This window comes from Macrosteles quadrilineatus, unplaced genomic scaffold (genome assembly GCF_028750875.1).
Source record: "Macrosteles quadrilineatus isolate MER2022 unplaced genomic scaffold, UCM_ALF_1.0 Scaffold_8__2_contigs__length_117827958, whole genome shotgun sequence".
Taxonomy (NCBI): Eukaryota; Metazoa; Arthropoda; class Insecta; order Hemiptera; family Cicadellidae; genus Macrosteles; species Macrosteles quadrilineatus.
In genome coordinates this window covers 4927061-4951519 of record NW_026542601.1, presented here as the reverse complement: position 1 = coordinate 4951519, position 24459 = coordinate 4927061, and the positions used below count along the sequence as shown (strand labels likewise).

The following is a 24459-nucleotide window of genomic DNA, read 5'->3' as shown; positions in this document are numbered from 1 at the left end:
CTGTGTTTACGTCGTATATATAAAGTTGGGCATACTTTCTTCAATGTTTGAGGGTATTAACGGTCCAATTTGATGGAAAAGGAGTCGTGGATTTTAAAACTATGTAGACTACCACTACCAGAAAGATGTTGATTCAAGTGAGACTTAGAACTGGCCATTTCAAATGCAGATTTGTTTTATATTTTACTCAAATAGTTTTTTGTCTCTTGTGTCCCAGTTAGTCAGTTCTGACTCAAAATTCATAGATTTGCAGTACTGACAAATCCAATCTAACGACCCCAATTAAAAAAATTGTATTTTTTAAAAGGGACTTCCAGAGCACATTTAACGCCATCACTGCTCTTACCTTTTCAGTTCGATGGTTCTTTACATGTTTTTTTCGTTCTGTATGTCTCTTTACGCCCGGTTAATGATTACCTTTTTTTTTCTTTTTGTACTTTTCACATCCTGGGGTTAATGATAAAGTTTTATAACGCTATAATGACCCGAGTCAACATTGCCATTAAACATCAAGTCAGATACTTATTCGCCAGAACCGAAATCGTAAGTCACAGTTTCTCAAGCAACTTCCCTGTGTAGGCCTACTCGAAAAAATATAGTTGGGTATTTTAGTTCACTGATAAATTGTAGTTCCACATATCCCAGCGTACTCGCCATCTCGAGAAGGTAAAATTTGGACGTCAAACACTGATCTTGAGTAAGATTTGTCACCTACTATAAAATGTTTGTATGTTTACCAATCATTAGCAATTATCTGTACAACTTGCAAGCGGATTTCCCTATGATTGTTCTGGTGCCTATAGAGAATAAATTATATTGATTAAAACAATAAGTTTCCGTTCCCTACTATGGGTATTATTTCACATTCCATACTCAAACTTAAACTCAATTACCACTTTCCTTCAGATCACTTTGCAGGAAAACTAAAACATTTCAAAAATAAGTTAAAATACACTTTCCTTGATCAAAATCGTGTGTTTATATACAGAAACTCCAAGTTTAATAATTGCATACCGAAAGTGAGGTTATAAAAATAATAACAAATGTCTGACAAACATTAAACAGCTGACGAATAATTTATAAGCTGTGCATTATATTCTTCAATAAGAATTGTATTGACTCGACCTTTAAAGGGCTGTAGGTCGTAGCCCTTAGAAAAAACGTAAATTCTAAGGAAGTTCGGCAAATCTACACACTATCCCCTTTAATTTGAGACATAAATCTTGTAAATCGGTCCAGTAATTACTGAGAAAACAGTGTTACAACTGTGTATTAAATATATAGATTATAAGCCAATCATCGAATCCAACTAAAAGAATCGACTCTCGGCTTTTTAAACAATGTGTTATTTATTAAGGTTTACTTTGAACTAATGCAAATAATAAGAAGGTTGGGGTTGTCATGTATTGGATACCTGACTCTCAGTGCGAGACTTAACGGACACAGAGGCTTCTTTGTCGACTAACACCACTTTAAATCAAAAATCCTACATGAATTTGAATAAACAGTGGGTTTTTTTATAAGTTAAGTTTGCCTGTTTTTCACTAAACAATTTAAATTATTTATTAATTAAATAAAACACAGTGGATCGATGAGTTAAGTAGTTAGAGCTATCTAGCGGTGAAGAGGCAAACTGTTATGAACCTCCACACCATATCCGCAACAGTTCACCTAATCACCGCTAGATGTAGCTTTAGTAGGGTTCGTAACAGTTCGCCTCTTCACCGCTAGATAGCTCCAACTACTTCTGAATCATCTCAATCCACTGTGTTTTATGTTTTATATATTTAATCAATCATTTAAATTGTTAAATGCAAAACGGGAGAGCTTAACTAATTCAAGAACAAGTTGGTTATGTTGAATGTACGCTTGAATGAATGTACGAATGAATGTACGCTTTTCTATTTAAAGTCTTGTTACTCGACTAAATGTTGGTTCATTGCAACGTTCCGTCTTCTGTTCAACGGGTGCAGAACGTTTACCGCACGATTTACGTAAATAGCTAGAATTTGCCAGCTTTTAAAACACCCCCGTTGCAGCGAACCTGCTGACTAAGCAGATTTCAAATTGCCTAATTAGATTTTTCATTAAAAATTCCCAAAAATGCTAGATTTATTCCCTGTTAAAATAAAATGTGGTTTAATGATTCATGGGGTTGCTACTTCATTTATTTTTTTCATAGCTTAGTATACTGTACTTGTCTACTTTTTAAAGTAACAATAGATACCATATTATCGGCACAAGAATAATTGTATTCCCAAACGACATGGTATATTAGGTGAGGTCAATACTTCAGTATGATAATTTTTTGTTGGGCATCACTCACCTTATTGAAATCACAAGAACGTTGTGACATGACAAGGACTACGTTCTCGTGATTTCAATAAGGTGAGTGATGCCCAACAAAAGATTATCATACTGAAGAATAATTGTGTTAGCATGAAACCTTTCTTCTAACAAAATCATATTAAAGAATTATTTTTTTGCTTTATATTTTATAATTGTTTTAAAAAGTAATAAGTGTATACATTTTCAATTTAAATATATTATGAAATGTATTTTTTGTTCATAAAATGTGTTTTAATAAGTTTACCTTCATCATAAGAGTAGCTAAACTGAATAACAATTTATTTCAGCTCCTTCAGCTATTGCATGCAGTATATACAACGGATACTTACTGCGTTCGGTATCGCTGCATTGAAGGTACTAAAAGTTTGTTTTCCCAATAATCTCACCATGTCCATCTACTAAAAGCAAGGAAAAAGTAGATAAATTTAAAATACGTATTTATTTTGTACTGACTTTGTTAAGTTTTAAGTTTTTTTTAGGTGAAAAATAGGAAAAACAAATTTTTACCCCATAAATCCCCCCATAAACCCCGTACCCATTGTCCGATCATGCTGGTTGGCGAGCTCCAAATACCAAATTTAATCAAAATCTGATGATTTTTGCTCGAGTTATCGTGCTAACGGACACACATATATACGCATTTGAACGGATTGTGTCTTTTGGTCTCTTGGGACCTCAAAACGAAAAAGTAAATAGGCCCCGGGTCCAGGTCTTACCATGAGTACTACAGTAATAGCTTAATCCTTATATGGGAAATTCGCTAAAAGAATGATTCAGATTTGCCTGTATAATCAATGGTAAGTGTGTGCAACTGTTTTTTTTTCTGCAGTAGATTAAGAGACCAAAATTATTCGCTAATATGTATTCCGAATTTTCCTAATATTTCGAAATTCGCTAAAACACTTTCCCCTCCCCGTAGCAGTAATGAGGGTCTGTACTAGTAAAATCTTATGTTATTTAAATACGGAATAAATCTGGCAATTTTAAGGAAATTTTTTTGTCAAAATCTAATTAGTCTAATGGAAATCCGCTTAGAGGTTTGCTGTGACGGTGGTATTATTACATAAGAAAACTACCTTACCAAACGCAATAGTAATTGTAAAGCTGTATTTAATAAAAAATGGCAGTTAGTTGAGCATCCGAACTAAAAACTAATAAAATAAACATACAAATTTTAAATTTAGTTGTTGTATATACAGACATAAAATTCATAAGTAATAAAAGTGTATTGGTAATGTTTAAGTTTAGAAATTAAATTAAAAATATTTACAATATAATCATAATTTATAAACATTTTCAATACGCTTTATACAGGGTGATTTGTACTCAGTGTGACAAAATTTTTTTGGTGTAAGTACAACGTAAATGAAGTGTGATGATGCATATCAAATGTTCCAAGTCTAAAAATTAGCTTCCCAAAAAATTATTTTATGTTTTTCAAAAATAACCATGCTTTTAAACTTAATACAGCGATTTCTCAATTACCTGTATATGGATTTGAGTAGATAATGTAATTTTCGTGTTCTACATTAAATTTTGAACAAGAATAATAGAAAATGACGGAGGATCAGTTGTAAAAACTCCATTGTAAATAGATTGAAAGATAAAAATTAAGATGTCTGATAAAAATTTTAAAAACAATGGTTTATTGCATTTTTCACGCCCTGTATACAAGAAAGTGTCGGAATATGTTAAAAACTGCGCCATTTCATAAGCTTTCCAACGATATGCTACACTATTGAGGTTTATGTCTGCTTATGTACGCTTTAATGGTTTGAAGACTACAAAGCATGGTGTCTTTAACATTTAAAACATAGAAAGTCGGCATGTATTAAGCAAAAAATGTATTTTTGATTCAGCTTGAACAGTAAAAACAGTAAAAAAGTTCCCTGTTTTCTGGTATTCAAACCGCTAAAACAAACAAAAAAATATCTAAACCTCAATAGTGTAGCATATGGTTGGAAAGCTTATAAAATGGCGCAGTTTTTAACATATTCCGACACTTTCTTGTATACAGGGTGTGAAAAATGCAATAGACCATTGTTTTTGAAATTTTTATCAAATATCTTAATTTTTATCTTTGAATCTATTTACAATGGAGTTTTTTCAGCTGATCCTCCGTCATTTTCCATTATTCTTGTTCAAAATTTAATGTAGAACACGAAAATGACATTATCTACTCAAATCCATATACAGGTAATTGAGAAATCGCTGTATTAAGTTTAAAAGCATGGTTATTTTTGAAAAACATAAAATAATTTTTTGGGAAGCTAATTTTTAGACTTGGAACATTTGATATGCATCATCACACTTCATTTACGTTGTACTTACACCAAAAAAATTTTGTCACACTGAGTACAAATCACCCTGTATAATTGATAATGTTTAACGAGATATTTTCTCCCATTCGAGAATAATACAGACTCACAAGGTGCCTGCAATCTGACACACGCAATCTCACAAATGTTCTGTGCTGAGCATTGCGTAGCCTGTCTTGAAGGCGCCGTCCGCTTTTAAGAAACTATGGTAGAACATATTTTGTTTTAATGCCAGTAATTCATAAAATTAACCTAGCTAAAGTTTGGCTCACATTTAACGATAAAAATAGGCATGAAAATTTAAATAAAATTGACAATATTCATATATTATTAAACTGATGTATCTTACAAATAAAACTATTTACTTTTGTCACCTTTGTTGGATTTAAATAACTTGAAATGTTATTTTTTTCTGAAGTAGTAATTTTGGTTGTAATATTTAAAGTATTTAAAACTAAAAATATCAATTGATTTGTGTATAATTTATAGTCGTATTTAGTTTATATTAAAAAAAATGTAAACAATAAGAATAAATTAATTGCTCCCAACAGAAGGGACGAAACAGGGCATGGAAATAAGTTAAAATAGAAATAGCCTCCTGAAGTGATAATTGGAACTTCATTGAAGTCACCTAAATTTATCAACATATAAAATTTATTGAAAATTAATAGTTTTATACACGTAAAGCTTTTTAAAACAAATGAACTTTTGAAAAGTAAAAGGGTGTTGTATCACTGAATTCGTTTCACATCGAAAACTTGCGCAAATTGTGCACTCATTTACCAAAGAACATTAAATCGTGTATTGTAAAAAGGAACAATAATTTATTTATTTACCGTTTGTAAATTAAATTCAGCTATAGATTTTTGATGGTGTTAAAAAAGTGACAGTCTGTTAATTTTAATCTAAATTATTTTGGTAGCGGTATTATGTTATTTATGGTAAACAATGAGAAAAATTGTTGAAATATTATTATTTTGTTTGAATATTGACATAAATAATCGTTTTTACAATTTATGATCCTGGAATAAATGAAACCGTGGAATTTCCTTTCTCAAATTTTTGTCCGTATTTTACCCACTCTCACTGACCACGAAATAAAAGTTAATTCCCTCATAAATCCACCCAAAAGGTGGTCTCCACCCGCATCAGGTTTTATGAAGATATTAGAGGAGGATCAAGGAAAAATAAGACATTAGTGACCTTTGACTGAAAATTACAGAGATTTGACCTTCAATCTAGCAAAGCTCGTGCGTGGGTGGCCATGTGTGGTCATCTCATTCGGTTGTTGTGGTAGCGATACCAACAATCGATATAATCATTCACGTATACTGATTTGGTAAAATAGGTGACCGGAAGTCACTACAAATACACGTTCGAAATCGTTGTCATGATTAACTATAACAAATGTTTAAGCTATTACTTATATTGGTTAAGTTATTATTTTTTTCTGTGAACTTCTGGGTCATTATGTAACTTCCAAAGGGTTGACATAAGGGCCATATGTTTTTAATAATTGTATAGGTTTTGGGTAAAGCAACAAGCTAATCAGCAAAAAACCCGTACATGCCATCCATCCATTCTACTCTTCATTCTATATTCATGTTTTAGCTTGTAATAAATACAAAATTGATGGCTTAATATGAAATCGAGTAATAAATTGATTTTTATTAATTATTTATTGAATTGATTATACGTATGAGACATTTGTATATTTTACGATTTATATTTCAGTAAACATGATGATCCTTTAGTTAAATGAATATCCTAAACAGTTTTTTTAAATAAATATTTAAAAACATTACTACAAAACCAAACTGTTTAGTAAAAATTGGATTCAGTATTTTATTTATCATTATTTTGAGAAGAAAATAATATTGTGATTCTCTATAATGTGACTGGACAATCAAGAGTAGTTTAACTATGATACTTCTATTTTATGTGACCCAATAACAAAGGCTTAAATTAAAAAATAACATTCTATGTTTTAAACAATTGGAACCTTAATTTCCTTTTCCCTGGGTATCAACAAGTCGAGGTTCTTGAATTCATTATTTTGGTAGTATTTAAATAATTGTAGGATATTTCCAAACAATCAGTCAAAATCCTAGCAATACCCTAAATTCATAGTGGTCAAGTTTCAACAATAAATTACAGTATCTATTTATCTCTACACAAACAATCCCCTGAACTTTTGACCTTGAAACCCTAAAATGATCAATCCCAATGAATATCACACAGACGATCTATATCGATAAGTTATCGATTGTCTTTGAAATCCCACACCTGACAACAATCGATATCGATTACAATCGTATCGCACTATAGTGTATCAATGTAGCCCATCGCGGTAATGTTGCACGCTCTTCGATATCAATCCGATAATTCGAAACTTCGCATTCACTCGTGGAAAGTGATTCGTGATTTGTTCGTTCGTGTGGCGTGTGGTATGTAGAATGTTAAGTCTACAATTAGAAACTCACTGATTAATTGTTATCGATATTGCGTGCACGAGTTGTCACTAGAGGTTAGGGGATTCGTGGAGTATTTTAGCGTTGAAAAAGCATTGTTGGAAATGTTTAATACGTTTAGTGAATGTGAAGTTGTTAAAGACATTTTAATATTTATAACTAGGAGCAGTACTTTATAGAGTTTTGATCAAACACTTTTAAAGTAGTTGAAGTTATGACATGATTAAAGTACAAACCAATAGACTCCGTGAAAGTTTGGTTTCTTTTTGTTACATCCAATCTCCAATCAAAAAAAAATTTTGCAGACTTAAAAACGTCATTATTTTTCACGCCCTAATAAAATAGCACACTTCTCGCATAGTAAATTAAATGCTGTTCAACACAACTAGGAAACTTTACTTTGTGTGTTAATTAATCCCGTAAGTAAAACGAAGACACACAGTTGAAAGATGAGAATCGGTGCACAACTAAACGTAACGGGTGCAGACATTTACAGGAAATGCAGCCAGTTTCCGGTTGATACCAACCTGAATTATACTTCCGGTGTAGACTCTTCCGGCACAACCTGTAACAGAAGCAAATTATAAGTAACTAGGTAAAAATATATTGAATTTGCAAAAAAAATCTATAAAATGGGAACTTCAGTATAATCATGTTGATAAAATAATTGTATGTGCCAACTAATAAGGTTAAAATCTTAGTGTAAATTATTCGGAGAATCCAAATATCCATCAAAATGTATATGCAAAAATGCATTATTTTTAACGGGTATTACACTACTTAATGAAACACTAAAATTGAAAACCATTTACATACCCCCCCCCCCCCAGGTGCGTACCCTGTTAGAAATCACATAGTACAGTAAAAGTTTCTCAAAACAACCCTAAGTACCGTTTGAGGCCAAACACAAAAAAGTACCATCCAAGGATTATTTTATTTCCATAAACATCTGCCCAAACCCTGTGTAGTATTTCAATTTTACCAGTTGTTGTCTTTTGATGGCTCGGAGTTGAGAAACACTTTGGCCACCCATTCTCATCCTGATACTTGGTCACTCTCAAAGTTTATCCAACCATCATCAGTTGAAAGTAACCAAACAAATTTAAATTGGGTATAAACTAGGTTAGTTTACGTCCAAACCTAACCCTACCTATAGTGGAACAAACGCCACCCCTAACAGCACATTTTGATCTTTCGTACCACAGACCTAGCAAATATGACTAAAATTACACAAAACACATCAAGGCGAAAAATAAACCTTATCACAGCCTGGGTTACAAATTGAATAATTACCCTCTTAACTTTCATAGCTTCCTCAACGCTCGAAGGTTTAGTACATAATTGCATCAATGTCTGCATCAAATTACACAGTGTGTGGGTCAGACCGCGAAATTCACGTTGGCGTGGGTCTGAAATTTCAGTTAATTGAAGGGAATTCAGACTAAACGTCTAATTATGAACGCAAATAGAAATTACTGCGGAAACACACAGTGGCTAATTAATCAGTTAGCCCACGTCTGATTAACAACTACACGGTTGCCAACAATGGATGGTTCTTCCAACAATAAACTTCTCATGCCATTGTTGTGAATGTGTTACGCCTAATTTTAGCTTTCTTGTGATGTTTCAGTTTTACCGGTTATTCATCGATTTTAAACGCTTACGCTGCTTGAGTGTGTATTGTGGATTGAACTTCTTCAGTTGAAGTTAAAAAGTTACCTTATAAAAAAAAGATTATGTGTTAATTACTTGGTATTTGACCAATACTTTCTTTACTGCACGTAATTTTCTTTGCTTATCTTTAAGCAGTTTAAATTTGTTTGGTATCTTCTGATTAAATTGATATTAAGTAAATAACTCTAAAATACCTACTTTATCCGATAAAATACTTTACTGGGGATTCTTTGTAAATCATCGCAGAATTATGACAAAAATACACTTATTCTGTGATATAACCAAATTAGCTCTAGTGTTAGACCATTCTTTTTAAATATGTTTTGCAATGTGCGCAACACGTAGCCAACCCTTATGAAATACTACATTAATGTTAACTGACATACATTTTTCGTATAGTAAAAAAAACATTGAACACAAAATTAACATTCCGCGAATTAGATACCTTACCGAACACGCAAAACACCATTCTCTTCAACCAACATCGAAAACTAAACGTCTAACTATAATTTCCAAAATCCTCGGAAATCTAACCTAATTGCAACTTTTAATTCCGACGCTATTACAACTTCCCCCGTTCAAAGCGGGCAACGGATTGCATATTGCAGCGGTGCAATACTGAAGATGTTCTACTGCCTAGAGACATCACGATTGAAGGTCCCTGGTCATGATCATAGCGGTATGAGCCACGTGACTAGGGTAATATGTGGAGGGAATCTAGAGGATGCAGATTTGGAGGGAAAGAACAAAAAAAGAAAGGGGAGAGGAGAAAGGAAGGGTATAGTAATTACGAGATCCGCAGAGAAGTAGTGATTTTTGGTATGTGGAAGAATTGAGAAAGAATAAAGATGGAGACCAAGAAGAGAACAAGAAGAAGCTGTGACTTATTGTTTCATTAACTATTACCATCTCAGTAACTGAAATTGCATTCGAACATTATAAAACATAAGTAAACGGATTTATCCGAATAAAATTATGTTTCCCTTGGAAGATCCATTGAAGAGGGCAAAGTCCTGCAGACGTGGTTTGGCAAAGATGTAGGTTCGGTGACCGTAGGCAGACATCTGATCTTTAATGTGTGGGAAAAAGAGTTGTGGCTAGAATCACTAACGTTTCAGTTATCAATAGCTTCCATCCTCATAGTATGTATAAATAATTTAGGAGAAATTTCTTTTTTGAGCAACCATTCAGCTCTTAGTGAGAATTCCTATATAAAGAACCTACTTAGTAGAAATTATATAATTTCACCTCGTGTAAGAGGAGTGCAAGAGTGGAGACTGTGTAATACACTAAGCTTCGTTGGATGAGTAAAGTTATACTATTCTAGTGTATATCTGATCAGTGTTTTTTTTTTAAGATGGTAACATCCAAGCAGCGAGAAAAAAACCATAACAGAGAGTTTTCATTTCCACGAAAGACCAGTTTATCTGAAATAATTGTACTATGAAAATTTCCATTGCTAAAATCATCATTAAAAGATTTTGGACCTGGAAAGAAGATGATATTGGGTAAAGATTCCGAAAGAAAAACCCATTCTTCAACAAAAACGTCACCAGAAGGTCACCAACCTTGAGGAAATTCGCGAAGAAGAGTCATCATCAAAATATCCAGGTTAATCGCTTCTGAGTAGACTTCATGAAAAGACGTTTGTGCGTCTGCCGGGTAATTGCCCTTTCGTGTCTACTTTCCAAGGTATTTCCGAGCAAGTTTTGTCCTCGAGTTTTTACACTCTTGGAGACTTTCCATTTTCTTTGTTGATTTACTGGGTGGGCTCTAAGCAAGATGACATGAGCATTTTTCTCTGTTGTGAAAACGTTGGGATTGTGTTTTTGAAATTGTTTTTTGGGGAGGTGAAAGGGAGGGTGTAAGACAAAAGTGAATTTAGAAATAGTGACGGTATAATGTATCAACACCAGCTGAGGGTTGAAACTAGGTGTTAAGCATAGACCACGTATTTTTCTCAATATACCTTACGTTAAGCCTTTGACTTCAAATTCTTCAAGTAGACTTCTCATCCTCTTACTGAAGCTGAAGGTTGTTTTGACATGCGTATCAAAGTGCACCAAAACCAACTAAATATTTCTTCTACCGAAGATGCAATATAATATTGTCTTCAGTGTATTAGGAAGCAAATCTATAAAGTCGTATTAGTTAATATTTGAATTCGCTTAAGACACTTGAGAAACAGTCTATACAAGCAAATATAAATTGATGTGAATTGGTTCCATCCCATAAATAGACAGAAGTTTTCTGATTATAAAATGTCTTCAATTGCAGTTAATCGACAGGTACTAAGCCAGATTTAAATGCTGCAGAGGTGGTTATTACATTACATCCAAGATCCACAATGCAACTAATTTTGACAGTTTAGTGTTAACAGCCTAATTCTTCCCTATAGAATTGCCAACTGTACTGGAAAGGAATCATGATATATTTCAATAGCTACATACAAAGGCTTAGCAAGAAGTGATGATGATGTCAATGCATCTTTGGATGGACTCCAACTCCAGTAAACTCATTGTTCTCGACGCGTAGGTTCATGTCGGCTTCTTTACAAGTCCGGAATGTGCCTCGCCTTCTGTCATCTATCTGGAGCAGAGGAAATGAGGAAGACAGTAAGAGGTGGAGAAGAATGCATCGCCAATCAGTATTTTTTGTGTTTAATTAGGGAAATATACATACAAAAGACATAATTAGTGAACTAGTCACAAACCATTTTAAAGAATTATGATCTGGTTTGAAAATGAAGGTTGGCGACTATTTGGTAGGCGTTGAAGAAGGGTGAAACAAGTTTTCAATTTTTTATCTGTTTGAATATAAGGGAAGAACCTGCGGGATTAGTACAAACATATAATCATAAGCTACAAATAAAATATCTAGTGCGGCAAAGTTCAATTTCGTACACCGATGGGTCTAAATAATTCTGATATCTTAACATATTTGTGATTTAAGGTGATTTTCAGCAAATTTCGTTTGGATTAAGTAGTATGAGATATTATTGTATGAAGTAAATTAATATTACTAAGTGTAAGCTTTTAATAGTTCGAAAATGCTCGTACAACCATATACCTCCAACCAATAGATAGGTGAATTGGATATTATGGTTAAATTTCAATATTTCACTTTCACTCCGTTTTATACTTCTCCCCACAGGTTAGTAAAGTCAAATGAATTTCTGATCTACGTTAAGTAAATCCTACAGTTTCGCAGTAGTAATAGTAGCTTTGGAAAATTTTAACAAATATAACACAAGGTTAAACGATTAGGGTGCAGCTCGCTTGTAATTCTACTAGGGGATCTTCTAGTAATTCTTCTAGTAGGGGTTCGGCCGATTATCCAGGAACATCACTAACATATGAGGGTGGTATCTGTCTATTGTTTACTGTAGTCGCACCAGAGTACCAGAGCACACCATATAGTGGTACACAAAGTATAATTTCTGTATTGTTCAAGGTGCCCTGATTGAAATTAGGTCCTGATAAAAGAAAATGCTTTATGAAGCCATTACAACCAACCGTCTCTGCTAATCACTATTGCAACTGTACTACACCGCGCGCTGGTCAGATTTCTGTTCCACTAAAATGTAGTGCTTTAAAGAGTGTTAAAGAAGAGTTAGACCACTTTTCTTCCTCAAGCCATATCCCCCTTGATAAAATGCTTCGGCGTAGATGAACCCACCAAGTGCTCAAGGGTTCCACGGTTGGACACCTCGGATGAGCAAGGAAGCGGTGCGCGGTCTGTTGGGCAGACAACTAGGTCGACAAGGTCGGACAAAGTGAATACTGAGGAGTCGTCCGAGTAGATGGAGTAGAGAAGTAATCCTTTAATGGATGGAGGAGAGTGAAGATTGAACAGCTTTGTCCAAGTGATCTGCAAATAATGTTGAGGGTAGCAAAATAAATATGTGGTTTTCCAAGTCGTGTTTGTGAAGAGCGTAAATTTTTGGAATCTATACTGGAACCGTTGCAGTTTAAGAATGTTTCGGTGTCAATATATTTGACTTTTTTATTACTATTCTGAATTTAGGAATTTTTTCGGTACTTTGGTATTATACGGAGGCCACTTATTTTACAGCGCGCTGAGGCGGTTATGTTAGGTTGAGTTATCATAAATATGTTTGTAGGAATTTCCTCAATTCGTTATGAATCGAACGATACCAGATGAGTCATACTTTCGATTTATGATAACCCAACCTAACATAACCGCCGCAGCGCGCTTTATAAGGGTGGCCTCCGTATAATACCAAAGTACCATTTTTTCTAACTTGTGATTTTTTTTTATATTATCATATCACAACGTTTGGAGTAGTGACGGGTTGAAGTTGAATGTACACTAAGATTCAAAGTGAATTAATTAAAAATTCCTGTTAAAACAATTATTAGTTACTTTTGTAATTATTGAACATACTGTACTTGTTTAAATTTTACTAAAATGTCAAAATAATAGATGCTTGATGACATAAACAAGTATATAAAAACATAAAACATATCTTTTAGTGCCTCTAAATTACTGAGTAAATAAAAATAACTAAAAACATAATTGGTTTTGAAACTAGATTACCCGATTAATAAAACAGTTATAACCAGTAGTAAACTTTCTTTAACTATCGCGAACTAATTTACTTTCATTTAACACGCCATTCAAAGCGTTGATTTCTAGTTTTTCCTTCAAACGTCAATTAACTAATTGATTAAAGAAACCCGCCCGATAAATTAGTATTCAAGCAAGACAACATCTGTGGTAAGAAAAGTAATAGCTTCTGCGTGGAACTAGAATTTTATGACCAAACGGCTGATTTGTTCGTTAAAATATTTAATACGAAGGCTCTCGCACTGAAAAGTGCAGCATGTAAAAAACATCTGAAGGTGACTTGTAAATCGGTATTCTTCCAACTATACAAATATATCAAATATAAATTTCATTAGCTAAATCGTTATAAAATTTATTTCTTCCGTTGAGTGGACAAAGAGCCACACTCACCTTGTAAACTTATAAACGTACTGTGACTATACCACGAGCGATTGGCCACGCAAAGATATAATTTTCCAGTTAGGTTAGATTTCAAAATGGACGCAGAATGGTGATCGGCCTGTAATCTCGGGCAATACAATACTGTGTGGTTGCCACGCGAAGCACCGCCACCTGTTGCAGGCAATTCTCTTGCGACGAAAGTGGTCGATTAATTCTAAGATCAATTATCAACACGAAGGTAAAGTACAGAGCCGCCTGGTTGGATGAGTGTACAGCAACTAGTTGTGTAGTAAGATAAAGTAACCAGAAAGCTTACCTTAGACGGGAAGAAAGCCTCTCATATTCATTAGTTATGTTATGTATATATATTTAATTTATATTAATGTATATATTTATATTTACTTCATAAATACTTGCCAAAGTAAACAAGCAAATCTATAAACAAGGTTGATATGCTATTAAAAACCTGACAGCTATAAATCAATCGTCATAAAAAATAATGGAGTTTACTGATTTAGATCACACTGGCATTTATAGTGACAATATGAGAAATACACGCAAATTAAACGGTGCATTGAAAGACGAGTTATGATCAAGTTCTGAACCAACCATGACGTTTCTAACACAGAATAGCAAAACGATTTTTGAGGAGAGAAAACAGGATCGGGAGTTTTTTGAACATCGAAAGCACTCGTCAAAGTCTATTTTTAAACACCAGACAGCTTGAATAAGGTATTTTAAACGAAACAGAATACGTCTGTTTTGTATATGCCAGGAATTGGGGAGCTGTATCCTATTATTTGAATAGTTCCTGGAAATATAGGTGGGTCATAATTAATAAATCCAATTTCTAACTTTAACTTTTATTTTAATAAAATTATTTGACTTGCTTGAAATTGAAATAAAAATAAAAATAATGTAATTTTTTTATAAAAATTTTATACAAAATCAAATGAATACTTTATCTGTACGATTTTGCAATATACGAAAAGTTTTAAACATATATTTCAACATTTTTTTTAAGTTTAAATGTCATATCGTTTAGTTATAGAGCTATAAATAGCATAGGTTTATAAACAAACTTCTAATAATCATTTTTATCTTACCATTCTGAGAATCTTTACTGCCATTCAGACTTAACAACAAACGATTTTAATCAAAAACTTACCAAGGTGGTAAACATTTTCAAAGATTTTCATCCATACCTTGGGTTACAGTTACAAAACAGCTATAAAAAATCTTAAGTCCAATATGTTTCAAATCACAAAATCAATGCGTAAAACAAATTCTAAAACGCTTTGTGTGTTCAACCAATCGTTCTCAATCACTACATTTAAAGCAACGGAAAAGCAAGGACCACAATCACTGTAAACAACCACCTTTCCGCAACCAGCTCCAGTAACTAGTTCATAAACCTTGTCCATAGATGGCGCGAAAATCAGATATCATTAATTACTGTTAGCTTTGTTGCTCTGTTATTTTCTGTGATTGCAGATTGCAGACCACTTGCAAGATGTGAATTGGGTCGTTTAAACCACACATGGAAAGCAATGTCTTTGTATAGGAATGTCTTCATTCATGTTTCTGTCTATTGGGTTATTAAAGTTTATGGACCGTGAGATGTGTCTTGAATGAAAAGTGAAGTAGTTTTTCTAGCTCAGGGTAATAAAACTTTAAATGATTACTATTTTGTAATAGCTTGTTTGTAAAAAAATAATTGCTTTATCATAGCATACAATTTATTGGCGTTCCCCGTTCTCAAACTCTTAGGCAATCTGAGCTCATTTTATAACCTGCAGTTAGTGAAATTGTTTATTATAGCCATTTATTAGTAATTTGTTAGATTTGTCTTAAATATTTTATTGTTATTATGACACCGAACAAACCAGTTGAATGAATATGGATGCAGAAAGCATATCATACTACAAATCAAATATTTTATTCGGTACAATTCATAGGTACAGGGGGCGTGCAACTGGGTTAATAATATAAATAAAAATCAATAGGCTACATCGAAAACATTGTAAAAAAAAACTGTATATAAACTGTGTACCGTGTGTACTGTGTATACTTCCCACTGATATACAGTTTTTTTTTAATATTTTGTAGTTGTATCTACAAGACAAAAAGAGAGAAACAAGATCTAGAATCCTATGCAAACATGCCATTATCCTTCGTAAATTTGATGGTTTATTCGTCATAGGTTATAAATACCAGAAGCAATCAAGAAAATGAAAGTGTTTGAGTTGGTATTATTCAGAGATAAACACATGTTTCTAGCCTCAACCGTGCCACCGGGCTCAATAAAGAGTCAATTGATAGTTTCAAATTACTGCTAGAAACGTCAAAATGTCACTAATACTATGTTTCTACCCATAGATATTAATTAATAACCTGATCCCTTTAATTTGAAACCGGTCTTCAATTTGACACGGAGTTGATAATCTCAAAATGACTTAATGTGCCCGGTTCTTCATTATTGAAAGAAAAAAACAATGTTTTATTGCAAAACGCAAAATATTCTCAAAATAAATAATGAGCAATTTGATAAAAAACCCGAGAACACAAGAGAAAATGGCCATTGTAAAATTTTACTGAACATTTGTTTGAATTAAACACATTATATAAAAAAGGATTCTCGATAAATTTTGATGAATGTGCTAAGATATAAAAATTTAATTTGTTTAGTGGATTTAGTGATTGGGAATATTAAATCACAGCTTGATTGTATATTTAATGGTCTTCACTAGTCCTAAATCTAAATCTTCACTTTCATACCCTTTAGATATAGATACTTAACATATCGCATTTTATAGTTCTACCACCCAAATTTTGCAATTATACTTATCCTAAATCATTATAAATCCATCAAGATAATAGATCTGGCGAATAAATGATAACTAAGCCTAAATAAATGATAACTAGGAATAAATTATAAAGGTACACACTCTTCAGATAATCGAATCTTTTAAAACAAAAAAATTACATAAAATAGTCATTATTTTTTCTGCATACTGCTAAAATTTATTGCCAAAATAAATGAAAGTCCATTCATTGTACTCTATTAAACTTATTTTAAGTGTAAAATACTGTTATTTTAAACAACTGAGCACAAATTAACTGTTTACTAAGGAAACACAAATGTACACAATTCCTGAAATCTCTTGGTGAGGAACTCCGAACGCTAGCCCTAAACGTAGGCCTATACCTAATGGAAATCCAATTTATTTCTTTATGTTCTAAAACGTTGATTTATATGGTCTAAACAGATATAAAAACTTCTAAGATATTACCATTAACTTAATCTGTTTTTGTTGATATGGAAATAAAAAGGCATATAAGGATGCTTCTGTATTTTTATTGAATTCATTTTATGAATGATGGTCTACTCAAAGTGTTATGTCCCTCAAGGACAAACCAATGAACGACCAACAAAATTGCAGCAATTTGTTAAAAATCCAAAACATCTTGTTAGAAACATTTTTGTATTTACATAAGTTAGTTTCGAGATAAGTGAATTTCAAGTTCGTTTCTGTGTTTAGAAATTTTTTTCCCAATATGTTTTTTAGAGAAGTCTATTAGAATCCAATTAGATCTTAAGTGCCATTGATAACGTCTATTTCACTACTCATTGGATTCATTTGTGGGAAAAGTATCATTGTTTCTGTGTTTTATACTATCCTGAGTTTTCAAATAATTTATCAACAAACAACCAACCACAAAATCCAAGCAAGAATTAAAATTGAAACCGCCTATCAAAGTTTTCTTTATTGTGATGTGTCAGAGAAAAGAACAAAGGACATGGTATCGTCAACTTCCTCTGAAGGTAGCTCCAAGACAGCCCAACGACCTGAAGATGGCCGGCGGAAGGCACGTTCTCTCACCTCATAATCCAACAGATCTGAGCTGATTGGAGATGTTGCAGGAAATATCTGCTCGTTATCACAGATTCAATGTTCTCTAAGCCAACAGATTGGAATTACAAGGATAAAGATAGTAGGTGTTAAAACTTGAGGTTGATCATCTTGCGCTGAGAGGCATGGGAGCCCAAGTGGTATGGAGTTTAAATTCATGAGTCTCCAAACCGTGCAGATTTCTTCAAATCAAGTGTTTTTGAAAATGTTTCTCTTATGTTATTTTCAAGGTGTATAGCTAAAGATAAATTATATAACAAAAACTTTGTTTTTATTCGCTCTTCCAGGGAATTGAAAAGTAATTTACCAATCTAAAAATATAGCAATAGCATTTTCTAAAAATCTAGATTTTCGTAAACAAAAACATGTACCGAACAGTAATATTAGCCTATATCTGGAAATATACATTGTTAAATTTTAAACTGAGCCTTTCTGATGGCCTTACATTCGAAGGTATGACTTTAGCTTTTGGAATAAAGGCTACAACGTTACTTGACTAATGAAATTTCATCCTTTCCAAGTAATTCTGTAGATACGGACTAAGGTAAATCCTATTTATATCAATTATACGCTCACTAAATCCTACCATCACTATTTCACGCCCATTACTGAACATGTATGACATGTTTACGGCAATATGCTAATCTTTGCACGATTCTTACCATGAATGCAGTACTTTCTACTATCGATTACAAGTAATAAAGGAGTGTTATTACTGGTAACACCTTTCTCCTTGATGCATCACTGCAACTCCATCCTTATGTTCAGTTTATGGTAAAATTTTTGGTTTATTTGTGCTTTGCAGGATATGAACAAAGAATATGAAATTCTTTACAGCTGCAAAAAAATTAGCTGTGGATAATTTTGTAAATTTTCTCAATAAACACTAAGAAATTAACGTAGGCTTATAACTAAGATTTGAAATTATCATATGGCTTAAGCATATTAGGTGAGTGGCAGTTTAGAGTAAAAGTGAATTGGACAAATTGATATTATTATTTTTGCTGCTATGGAAACCAATTTAGGATTGGAGTACCTTGTACCTATTCTTTTTTGCCAGGTTTATATTGTTTTTGTGTCTGGTGTTGTGATTATGATATTGTGACCGGAGTGTTGGATTGGATTTTTTGCTAGGATAATACTTTTAATACTTCGTACTCCGAAACTCAGAAGAGAAGCAAATAGTGATTAGTAGGCTATTCTGGAGGTTTTTCGTCGGTTATGTTGCGAATACGGTTGATGCCATAGTAACAGTAAATCCCAAAATCACTACTTAAGGCCAATGAGATGCTTTGGTACAATATTTTTGTGGAATTTTTGGCTGATTTATTCCAGTGGGAATCATCGAATGCTAGACAGGAAAATTAATTATATGTATTGTATATTAAGTTTTCCAACACACCCCTTGAATCCATGTAAAGTGTAGACTGTTTATGTAAATAACACAAGAACAATTGGAGACACAAGGAAATCATGACTTTTGATAATCTACACAATGCATAATACCACATGACTTCTTCGTTATGGTACAGAATTGAAATTAATTGTTTATCTACAAAATAAATTGTAACGATTGTAATCATTTGTGGGAAAATCATTACACGTTAAATCACTACTGGAGACATTTGTTTAGACGATTCGGTATTAAAATATCGATCATGTGTCGGAACCTCACCTATATAATATCGATTAGTCGCGTCGGCATCTCCGGGCATTTCTCTAGGCAACATAGTAACACTCTGTTCCGCATTTCAATTGTCTAGTGGGTGGACTATGATAGTAGAATGATGCATATCTAAGTAGCTTCGATAGAAGAGAAATCTCTTGTGATGAATAATGAGGAATGGCGCTGCGCTTGAAGAACATGGGAAGGCAAACCTCGGAAACTGTATACGTCCTTTGAGTTTACCGGGGTATCTCTAACCATAGACAAATAGAATTAAATATAGCAGTGCTGAAGTTAGCATAAGTTCTGGCGTCCACAGCTAGGAGCACTGTGTAGTTAAAACGCACGCTACGTAACTGAACGACACTCCTAGCGGTGGACGCCAGAACTTATGCTAACCGCATCACTGCAGTCGGTCTATATTTAATTATATTTGTCTATGCTCCAAACCAACCGTTTGGGGTTGCCTGTCACTATTAGTATGCCAATGAGTGGGAACAAGGGTCAGATTTTTTTCTTATAAATCCTACCTTGCGTTTGCTTCCACGGTTCATTCAAGCATACTTAGGTTTTTTACAAGTAAAATCTATCTATAACTGAGTCTTGCTTACGAAAATTCAGTAAATAAATAAGGTCTATCAAAGTCATTAACAATAATAATAAATTAAAAAAAAACTACAAACTTTAACGGTTTGAACGAACAATATAAACATTTTGAGCTAAAACAATTATGAATGACAGAAGGTAGAAAACCAACAATGTTGTGCAATAAATAGATTAAAAATAATCCTCCTAATATTACCTAAACAAACTACCATTTAAGGCTTACCCTTCATGTGTAGAGTTCTTAACCTGATATTATTTAGAACTCAAATTCTTTGAGTGAGACTTCAAAATTGCAAAATATACCTAAGAAGACATAAATGCATAAAAGAATAATAAATGCTAAGAAGACATAGAAAAAAAATTAAGTAATGAGTGCCTCAATTTTCATTTATTCTTCCGTTGAGTTTTGTTATTTTTACTGGTCGTTAAAAAGTATTTCAATCAAGTAGATCAAAACTGTTAGTTGATCACTATTTTACCCAATCATGCTTTTTAATGTACATTTATTGATTCTCATCCAGACACCTTTGATCAAAACCCGTTACCTCTAACTGTAAAAACATTCTGTAGTGTCCGAATAAATATTTGTCAATGTCATCTTTACTTCGCTCTTTAGGTCTTATCTGCGGATAAACATCCTTTCCTTCGTTTCCTGCTCAACCAAAACAATCACCAAGACCACGTTCTTGTTTGGAGAAAAAATAAGATCAGATAATATTAGCTAAATATTAGCCTCTTAAAAATATATTTAATGTTTACTTTTCACGTTTGATACACAAACAGACATATGTTGAATAATTTGTTATATTGTTTCATTTGTTAAATTTAATAAAAATCTAGGTACTGTTGGTAAATGAGAACAAAAACTAAATCGGGTCTGAAACAAATACGTTTTAAAGTTCATGCGTGGAAAGTCCTTCAAAACAGAATACTGTTGCAGAAATATTACTTGTAAAAAATACAGGCTAACAGTTTAAACAAAATCTATCTTGCTAATAACCCCAATTATCTTTCCATTTCTTTATTGTATGTGACTGAGCGGTAACAACAAAGAAAAAACTAAACAACGTTAAGTTGTCCCAAAACTCAAAATTTTGCTCTCTTTTCCATTGCACCCAAATGTTCAACCTCTTGATCGTCCAACGCTTTCTCAAACCAACCACATATTATTAAACACGCTGATCTTCTAATACCCTTCCTCATATCACCTAGATATTTAACTCCCTTAACTGAAGCACCCATAACATATCATTAAAGGTTTGCCATATCATTAGAGTATACTTTTTAGAGTATATTAAAGGATATTTTCACCATATCAAAATTTCAAATATTATATTTTTCCCCATTTCCCCCAAACATTAGATCCGTTCACATTCCTATACCTTTCCTCAATTTACCCATATAAAGTATTATACAACCCATTCTACTGAAATCTTTTCTCCTCATCCAACTATGAAATCCCCGTATATTCTAATGCCTTTCAGACAAATAGTAAACATCCTGTTTATCTAATACCTTTCCCAATATTCATCCTTATCCCCGAATACCTTTGGTCGCGAATCAATTGCGCAAAATTTCCCTTAATTGCGCCAAGCCTTCAAAGGGTCCCAACAAATGTTCCTTAGTTGCTCCAAGCCCTAGCCAGGTAGGGGTGAGTTGCCGGCAGAAGGAATACCCTTGTTTACGTGTGATCCTAACCTAACATAACTTAATCTATACAGTCAAAGAGGGCCGCCACTCGGTGCAGTAATGAACGTATCGGGTGGCTCCCTGGAGTAGTTGGCGCAATTGACGAATACCCGACTACCTGACTCAGTTCTGTTTTAGCGCACACCCATTCCGTTTTCCACACTATTCACCCTCATACTAATCTTATCTCCTAACCCTACCAACAACTGCAGTCTCTTCACCCCAGATAGGATCGTCTGCACAGGTTCCTGCACGTATTGCTGTTATCGCTAGCGTGCAGACTAGTTAGTTACCCAGGCTGTCGCTAGTCGCTAGATCGCTACCGCTCACGCGTCACGTGTTGGGTGCGTTACCGTTGGTTCCGTGTTGCTATCGGAATGCTAAGTAGTGTTACACGCTCGGTTACGGTATGTTGACTGAACGTGGTTCGGGCACTGTGTGAACTTGTGAATTAGACTTGATTCTAGGAAGCGGAGTTGTGAAATCAGTGAGACTGTTGAACTTTTTAGGTTGGATTGGCTATGCGAGCTACGGTGCAAATATGCCTGCTGGTCAGATGGTTTGTAAAATTTGTTAAACATATTTGCCACCAAGCCTGATATTTGAATATATAATAGGTTACGTACCTTGGTCCGTCTTCAGTCTATGATTGACTAGTTTTGGGTACACAGACCCACTATCAAATCCTTTAAAACATCGTGTAGAAGATGGTCAAAAATCCGACGGAAGTCTTCTATATATCGATGAATACTTCCGTCGGAATGTTGACCATCTTCTACACGATGTTTTAAGGGATTAGATAATGGATCTTTGTACCCGAAACTAGCCATCCATAGACTAAAATAAGACTGAAGACGGACCAAGGTACGTACGTACAATTTTTTTACAAAGCCGAGACAGTTTTTTTTACAAAGCCGAGACAGTTCGATAGTGTTTGCGTTCTTCTGGAACAAACAAACGGACATAGGCTACAGAAATTGTTTTCGTATACGTATAATGGACTTAGGTGGTAACAACACATCTTTAGCCATTAGCAACTTCGATGCACAAAAAAAGTAAAATAAAATAAATAAATCGGACGGCTTCCATGACATGGTACTATTCACAATCGATTCTCTACAGAAAAATTGCCATCTTACATTTTAAGCATAGTGCTCTACCCAATTTAGAAAAGTCAAAGTGTACCGTGAAAAAAAGAAGGGTTTGCTTCCATTACCATAAATATCCCCTAACCATCCCAAAGACTACTGTATGCTTAGGGGAATTTTTTTTAAATGTTTCTTGACTCTCATAGTTTTCGAAAAACCTCACAAAAATATGACTAACTGTACTTAAAAAATCTTCAGTACAGTAAAATACAGGATAAATTATGTCCCAGACGCAGACGTTTGTTGACCCTTTCCCAACCCTGACCTCACAGAGACCAGTGAGTCAGTCAAGATCAAGGAGGCTACATCCAATTGATAATGACTGAGAGATTTAGAGGCCGCTATTGTCTACCGTCCTTCAACTTCTGACAAAGACTTCATCAGTGTCTTGTCTCGTGGTCCAGTTACAATAACACTTCTTGGAACCCGTGCAGGAGGTCACTAATTGATCTATTGATTTATTTTTTGATTATGGTGTAAGATAACATTTAGATAAGTCAAGGTGATCTTGAGTAATTACTGCTTTACGTCTCACATATTCAGGATGGATAGGATGAAGATTTGCCGACGGTAAAATGCGCCTTTAATGCGTGCATTAACTGCGCCAAAGAGTACCTTAATTGCGCCAAGCCCTCTAAGGGCCCCAAAAATGTTTCTGTTGCGCCAAGCCCAAGCCAGGTAGGGGTGAGTTTCCGGCAGAAGGAATAAATTTGTTTGCGTGTCATCCTAACCTAACCTAACCTGGGGAGCGAGCTGGCGTAGTGGTTAGAGCGCGGGACTTCAGTCCCTGAGGTCCCGGGTTCGATCCCCGCCAAGTCACCAATGGATTTTATCTAAGTGATAATGCTGCAACCCCTAGGTCTAGCCTGAAGTAATGTGAAAAACAATCCCAGGCTCGTGCCTAGCGTCCTAGGACAAAAAAAAACCTAACCTAACCTAACCTATTCAATTGTATAGTCAAAGAGGGCCGCCACTTGGGACCCCGTTAATGAACTCGTCGGGTATCTCTTTAGAGTAATATTGGTGCAATTCAGGAATACCCGACTACCTGACTCCGGTCAGTTGGCGCCATTGATGTCATTATTAAACGTAAACATATTTGTTTCAGTGTTTTGATGATAGTCCCATAGAAATAAGCACTTAAAGAACCATGACATTTATACATTATGTAAATAAGAGTAAAAATAATTATTGAAAAAAAAAATAGTTTCTTCTTTATCAAACTTATATTCACCCTTTCTTTTTTTAAATTAGTATGAATCTTTCATATGAAAGTGTTGATTTAACGCATGTTGCCTACATGGAAGAATTTGTCATTGTTAACAACATTATCATCCAAGATTCTCGAAATACTTACTAGTACTACGGCTTGATGTTCCCTTGGCCTCGCTCTGCCAGTATAGAGACCTGAAAACAATAAAACCTTGTTTACATTATTCAGAAAACGGGTGGTTTCTACAAAGACAAATTCAGAATCACATTTTCATTTTGAAGAGTTGACATGTGTGAATAAGTTGACCTGTGACCTCGAGATAAAGATATCAACACAATTTTGAAACCTTTTGATAGTGTCAGAGGCGCTCCTGAACTCTGTAACGCCCGATCTTTCCCTTTGCGAAAGTCCGCGCCAAATTTGGCATTGTCTTCCGCCAA

General features: G+C 34.0%; 1 protein-coding gene across 1 annotated transcript in view; it reads right to left on the bottom strand.

The window, feature by feature from the left end:
• LOC129001796 (uncharacterized) overlaps positions 1 to 24197 on the bottom strand; it is a 32690-nt gene extending 8493 nt beyond the window's left edge. The window contains exons 1-2 of the mRNA XM_054429238.1: positions 24164 to 24197; positions 7666 to 7703 (exon numbers count right to left, since the gene is read on the bottom strand). The gene's annotated coding sequence lies outside the window, so the exon portion shown is untranslated. The remainder of the gene's footprint in view (positions 1 to 7665; positions 7704 to 24163) is intronic.
• Positions 24198 to 24459: the final 262 nt, after the last annotated feature.